Source organism: Penaeus vannamei, chromosome 12 (genome assembly GCF_042767895.1).
Source record: "Penaeus vannamei isolate JL-2024 chromosome 12, ASM4276789v1, whole genome shotgun sequence".
Lineage (NCBI taxonomy): Eukaryota > Metazoa > Arthropoda > Malacostraca > Decapoda > Penaeidae > Penaeus > Penaeus vannamei.
The window spans coordinates 30,040,764-30,048,263 of NC_091560.1; the positions used below are offsets into that span (position 1 = coordinate 30,040,764).

The 7,500-nt window shown below is 40.0% G+C and overlaps 1 protein-coding gene across 1 annotated transcript in view; it reads right to left on the reverse strand.

Annotated features, from left to right (window-relative positions):
• Positions 1-7,500, reverse strand: part of unc-13 — a gene marked incomplete at its 5' end in the record, with an annotated part of 806,055 nt that overhangs the window by 598,614 nt on the left and 199,941 nt on the right.

The following is a 7,500-nucleotide window of genomic DNA, read 5'->3' on the forward strand; positions in this document are numbered from 1 at the left end:
TGAGGCTGGGGAGAGGGAAGAGAGAAAAAGGGAAAGAGGGAGAAGAAAGGATTAGGTAGATAGAAAGAGAGGGAAAGAGAGAGGGAGTGAGAAAACGAGAGGGAGAGGGAGAGGCAGAGAAAGAAGGCCAGGAGGGAGAGAATGAAGGAGGGAAGAAAATACGACGACGGAAAACAAGTAAAAGAAAAAAATATAGGACATGATAACGGAAAAGAAAAGAGAAGAGTGAGAAAAAACACCAAAAGATTAAACAAATGGCAAAAAAAGAAAAAAGAAAAAAAACATACGACACAACAACGCAGAGGAAAGATGATAAGAGAAATAACATGCACCTATATTGCAACATCTCCTACCACGAAGTTGCTTGGGAGTGCATACCGGGGTCATGCAACTGCACATGAACCTCCACCCTTAAACTGGTCGCTTGCAATATCACGTGATGACCTTGAAGGGGGGGGGGGGAGAAGGGGGAGACAGGTGGTAAGGAGAGGCGATGAGAGGGAGATAAGGAAGGAGGAAGAGGAGGAAAAAGCGATAAAGACAAAGAGGTAGAGGAAGAGGATGGAAAAATAGATAAGTCAAGAGAGGCGAAAAGAGGACAGCGGAAATACACGAGGAGGAGAAAGAGGAATATAGAAGCGGTGGGAGATGAAAGAAGCTAAGACAAAAGACGAAAGGAAAAGGAGAATAACAGAAAGACGAAGAAATCATTAAGAAAAGGAAATATAATCGGAGAACTATTAGAAGAAAGAAAGACGGGAATAAAGCAGAGGAAACAAATATATGACAGGAGAAAATATTCATAAGCAGAATAATAAAATACAGAGATAAATTAAATCCTATCTCAAAAGCACGATACTCCAAATGAAATCCAACAGACGAAGAAAGAAGATAAAAAGGAAATAGAAGAAAAAAAAAGACAAGTCATGCCACCGAAAAAGTTAATAAGTTACCAACAGAATTCATTAACCTTGGCTTCTGATTCCGCTCGCCAACGAAAGAGGAGAAACCCAATAAAGTGATAAATCCAAGGAAGATTCCGGAGCGAAAGACACGTAAAGGAAGACGTCAGCTTCCGGTAGCAAGCCAGGCAAGCATGAAATGAGGTAATAAAGAGAGACACGAGAATAAATGAGGAAGAAGTGATAGGTTAAAGCAATGCTCAGAGGGGGAATGTAGGTATGAGGTAAGAAAGGAGGAATGTGACAGTGGAGAAGAAAAGGGAGGAAGGAAGGAGAGAGAGAATGAAAGCAGGAAGGAAAGAGGAAGGGAAGGAAGGAAGGAAATAAGAATGGGAGGGAGGGAGGGAGAAATGGGAGAAGGAACTAAGGGAAGACGGAAAGGGGGAGAGGAATTAATAAATTAATGAAAGAGAAAAGGAAGGAAGGAAGGAAGGAAGGGAAGAGAAAACAAGGAAAGAAGAGAAGGAAGGAAGAACAAGCAATAGGAAGTAAGAAAAGAAAGAATAAACGAAGGGAGAAAGAAATGGAATAAGACAGGGAACAAATGAAGGAAGGACGGAGGCAAATGAAGAGGAAAAACGAAGGAAAGTAAAATAATAATACGAAGAAAGAGGAAAAAAGGAAACAGGTAGATAGTTTCATCAGAATTATGTGAGAGAACCGGGTTGATGTCCTTTACGCATCAGAGAGAAAAACACAGGAAGCAGCATGAATATTAATCAATATTATCAACATTTCTGTCACCCTGATCGCTATAATCTCATCTCATCATCAACATAATCGTTATGATCATCACAGTCATTACCACCACCAACAACAAAATAGTTACCATTATCATTATGCCTACCTCCATCAATATTTTTACCTCTGTCCTTCTATCGTCCCCTTCGTGAAGTCTTATCAAAATGATAGTCAGTTTCTATTATCATTATCATCATCAGTATTATGATTATCATTATCATTCTTATCTTCCCCCCAACACGAACACTCCATCAGGATAATAAAAATAAGAAGTCATAAAATAACAATAATAATAATAATAACAATAATAACAATAATAATAATAATAATAATAATAATAATAATAATAATAATAATAATAACAATAATAATAATAATAACAATGATAATAATAGCAATAATAATAATAATAATAATAATAATAATAATAATAATAATAATAATAATAATAATAATAATAATAATAATAATAATAATAATAATAACAATAATAATAATAATAATAATAGTAATAAAAATAATAATAATAATAATAATAATAATAATAATAATAATAATAATAACAACAACAATAATAATAATAATAGTAGTAGTAGTGATAACAATAACAATTATAATAACAATAATAATAATAATAATAATAATAATAATAATATTATTATTATTATTAATATTAATAATAATAATAACAACAATAACAACAACAACAATAATAATAATAACAATAATAATAACGATAATGATAATAATAATAATAATAATAATAATAATAATAATAATAATAATAATAATAATAACAAAAATAAATAATAACAACAACAACAATAACATCAACTACAACAACAATCATAATAATGAACAGACCAACACGATAGATCCCTAACACTGAATAACGTAGTTTATCGGACCTAATCATGCAATAAAATATTCGACAGTGACAAGCAATAAAACTTACAAAGAAAAGAGAAAAAAAAACTCACTTTCCATTCACCCTTCCTTAAAAAAAAGAAAATTAAATATAAAACTTTACTGAATCAGACTAATCAAAGCATGCAAACACTTTGAAATAGGAAAATTCTTAAATAAAGAGAGAGAGAAAAAAGTGACTAACGAGGAGCAGCTTTTAAACCTATTCAAGAAGAGACAAGATAAGAAATTAAGAAAAAAAGGTAAGCGACGCAGGCAAGGAATAAAAAAAAAATCTGAAAAAGGTGAAAAAGTCAAGAAAATTTAATAATCCGAAAAAAAATATGTGATAAAGGCAAGAAAAACGTGCATGAGAAGGGATAAATAAGATTCAAAAAGGGGGAAATAATAACAGGGTTAAAAAATACGATGAAAATTGAACACGAAACAGATACACGCAATCACAAAGACGTGAGAAGAGACAAAAAAGGAGGAGAAAGAGAGAAAAAAGTAAAATCGAGCAAATAAAAAACGACCTATTTAACATATAACGACCAATACATGAAATAATTATGCATGATGAGTTACCGAATTGGATTAACATCAATTTCATAACTAATTATGCATTCAAAAGAGTGATGACACGGACGAGATATCCGAAATCGTTATTGCACAAGTAGCATGTCTCATTTTGTGTTTATAACAGCGACGCTGACTGGATATAAAAATAATGTGTGGTCGTTTACCATTAACCTTAAAGAGAAAGGGAGGGGGAGACGACGTAAAGGGGAGACAGACACACACACGCACACAGACACACGCGCACACCAACACAACACAACAAAAAAAAAACATACACACACACACACACAACAAAACACACACATGTTACAAGTCCCTATCAACACACTACCCTCAACCGCAACTTCTCACAATTACAAACCAGCGAGCTATCGTCCCCGACTCAATCTCCACCCATTATCTAGAGCTGCTGTCGCCTGCCTCTACTGTTCGTGGTATCGTGTAACTCTTAATCACTAGTACTCCGCTATATCCCGTGAAATTAATGGGACGAGGCGGAGTTGCATGTGAAGCCAAGAAAGTCATCAGTGAGAATGCTACTTCCGTTGATGAAGTGACTGAAGTGACGAGAGAGAGAGAGAGAGAGAGAGAGAGAGAGAGAGAGAGAGAGAGAGAGAGAGAGAGAGAGAGAGAGAGAGAGAGAGAGAGAGAGAGAGAGAGAGAGAGAGAGAGAAAATGCATGTGACTTGGTCTTGCAATTAATGCTTGTCAATCCTAGCATACAAAATTCCCTAATCATACCTTCTTCATACCCGGAACTACTGCAAATAAAGACAAATAAAAGAGCATATGTACTTTCCGTTTCTGTCTTTCTTTTCCTGTTTCAATCTCTTTCTCAATCAGACCGGCACGTGCATGAGTTCAAAAAAAAGTTACCTAAGATAAACAAAGGCGGCCGATTCTTGATTCTTTTGAATAGATTTTCCTTTCTTCTATTTGACCTATTCACTCTTTCATTCTCTCTCTTTTTTCCTTTTTTATACCTAACCGATTTTCCCGTATTTAATTTCCTCTGCGGTGCAGTGCGGTGTGGTGCGGTGCGGTGCGGTGCGTGTGCGTGTGCGCGTGCGTGTACGTGTCAGCATATGCTCGTGTGTGTTCCAACAACCAAATCAAAGTCAAAGCCACTGCCAACAAAAACAAAGTCACACACTGCCAGCTACAACGGTCCATCGTCGCCCAAATCCCTTGCCAACTGCAAAGCCAATCCAATATCACCAATAAAAAAGAAGGCCACTGCCAACAGAAGCAGAACGTAGACCACTACAAACGGAAGCCAAGGACACTTCCAGCATCAAAACCAGTGCCAACAAAGGACCCAAAATCCTTCCCAACAACAACAACACGCGGGATCGAGCCGGAGACACCCAGCCCTCCCTCGGGATTTCAATATTACCAGTTTACAGTTTACAAAATCAATGATGGCCGCGAGGAGGACGACGAGAAGGAGGAGGAGGAGGAGGAGGAGGAGGAAGTAGTAGTAGTAGAAGAAGAAGAAGAGGAATAGGAGGAGGAAAAGGAGGATGGTGAAGAGGAAGAGAAGGTGAAGGAAAATTTGAGAGAATGACGAATATGGAGAAGGAAGAACATGGAAAAGAGGAATGGGGGTGAGAAGGATGAGGAGGAGGAAATGGAGGAAAATAGGGAGGAGAAGAGGGGAGAGGAGAGAGAGCGTATGGGGATGGGGAGGAAGGGGAAGCAAGAGGAAGGGGGTGGGGGAGAAGATAAGAAGACAAGGTGATGACCTCAAACTTTCAGCCCCGAGATAAAAGGGATAGGAAGAAGGCGAAAAAATGGGAGGTCCCTGCACCTCCCCCCCCTCCCCGCCGTCCTTCCTTCCCTACCCTTCTGCCCTCGCCTATCCCCCCCCCCCCGTACCCCATGCCACCGTTTTCCTTCTTCTTTTCCTCCCCTACTCCCTCTCTCGATTTTCCTTCTTCCACTCTTTCTCTACTCTCCCTTCTCTGACTCTCTTACTCACTCTTTACCCTTTCTCCCCCTCCATTTCTTTCCACTCGGTTCCTTTCCTCGACTATCCTTTTCATCTTTCTATTTTCTCTTATTCTTAAATTCTTCCCCTTTTGTCATCTCATCTTCTCTTACTCCCATTCTAACTCTCTTTTCTTATTCCTTCCGATGTCTCCTCTTTCGCTGTCTTTTTCTAAACCTCCTTCCTTGGTGTCTACTTCCCATTCCTTTTAGTCCCATCCTTCATTCTCTCTTTATTCTCTCATACTTTTCTCTCTCATCCTTTGCTTCTCTTCCTTTCCTTTCTTTCATCCAACTCTACCTTCTCCTCCCTTTCTATAGCCTTTCACCCCCCTTCTCCTCCTCTTCTTCCTCTCTCCTCCATTTCCCCCCTTCCTTTTTCATTCCTTCCCTCCTCTCCCTTTCTATAGCCCTTCATCCTTCCTTCTCCTCTTCTTCTTCCCTAATTCTTCCTCCTCTCTCTGCTGGTCCTTCGCTCTCCCATCTCCCCTTTTCATCCCTTCCTTCCTCTCCCTTCCTTCGTCTCTCCTTCCTTTTCCCTGTCTATGGATATCATGCAGAGGGAAGGACCGGCGAGGATATTGGATTAGATGGTGACACAAGTGGCGCTGGAGGATTAGGAATTGGGTCAAGAAAGAAGGAAAAAGAGAGAGGGAGTGAGGGAGAGAGAAGGAGGAAGAGAAAGGGGGAGGGGGAAGGGGAGGGAGGAGGAAGAGAAAGGGGGAGGGAGAAGGAGAAAGAGAGAGGGGGAGGGAGAAGGAGGAAGAGAGAGGGGGAGGGAGGAGGAGGAAGAGAGAGAGGGGAGGGAAGGGGAGGAAGGGAAGAGAAGGGGGAGAGGAGGGAGGAGGAGGAAGAGAGAGGGGAGGGAGGAGGGAAGAGAAAGAGAAAGGGAGAGAAAAAGAGAGAGAGAGAGAGAGAGAGATAGAGAGAGAGAGAAGGAAGAAGATAAGAAGAGAAAGGAGGAGAAAGAGAGAGAGAGAGAGAGAGAGAGAGAGAAAAGAGAAAGATCAAAGGGAGAAAAGAAAGAGAAAGAGAGAGAGAGAGAGAGAAAGAAAGAAAGAGAGAAGAGATAAAAGAGAGAGAAAGGAGAGAGAGAGAGAGAGAGAGAGAGAGAGAGAGAGAGAGAGAGAGAGAGAGAGAGAGAGAGAGAGAGAGAGAGAGAGAGAGAGAGAGAGAGAGAGAGAGATAAGGAGGAAGAGAAAGAGAAAGAGAGAGAGAGAGAGAGAGATAAGAGAGAAGGAGAAAAGAGAAAGAGAAGAGAGAAAGAGATAAGAAGGAGAAAGAAAGAGAAGAAGAGAAAGAGAGAGAGAGAAGAGAGAGAGAGAGAGAGAGAGAGAGAGAGAGAGAGAGAGAGAGAGAGAGAGAGAGAGAGAGAGAGAGAGAGATTGAAAGAAACAAACAACGAAAAATATCAAGGCGATAGGTCCCTGAGTCCACAGAAAGGTCAGTGGACGCTCAATGGATGAAGGAAAAGGAAAATGGGAAAAGAAAGAGAAATAAAAATAGGAAAGAATGCTAAGAAGCGACGGAACGTGTGAGGAAAAACATATACGCAATAGGAAGCAGAGTACAAGGGGGGGGGGAGGAGGGAAAGAAGCCTTGTTAACGCTGAAGGCAACGAAAAAAAAAATAGAAATAAAAAAGGAAAATCGTACAAAACAAAAATAAAGTTAACTTAAGAAAAAAAAATCAAATAAAAAAATTAAACCCATAAATAACACAACAAACAAGTAAACATAACGGAAAGAAGAAAAAAATAATTAAAAAATAAGACAAAAAAAAAACAATTATAATCCTCGCAAAGAAAGGGAACCAAGGAATGTTAATACCCGACCTTGGGGATTTTGTGGAACCGCAAACCGGAATTTCATAAAGTTTGGTGTTGCGACCAGTGGAATATGGCAATAAACAGGTTAGGGAGGGAAAGGGAATGATAGAGAGCGGAGAGAAGGGGAAGACAGGAGGAGAAGGGAGGGGGAAAGGAAATGATAGAGCGGAGAGGAGGAGAAGGGAAGGGGGAAAGGAGATGATAGAGCGGAGAGAAGGGGAAGAGAAGAGGAGATGGGAGGGAGGATGAGAGGAGAAGGGAATGGGGAAGAGTGGAGAGAAGGGGAAGGGAGGGGGGCAAGAAAGGAGGACAAGGGAGGGAGAGAAGGAAGAAAAAGGAGGGAGGACAGGTAGGGAAGAGAAAGCAAAGTAAGGGAAGGGATGGTGGGGAGGAAGGGGAGGGAGATGGAAAAGGAAGGGAAGGGAAGAAAAGAGATGGAAAAGGAAGTAAAAGAAAGGAAGAAGGTAGGACAAAAATAAAAAAGGGAGTGAG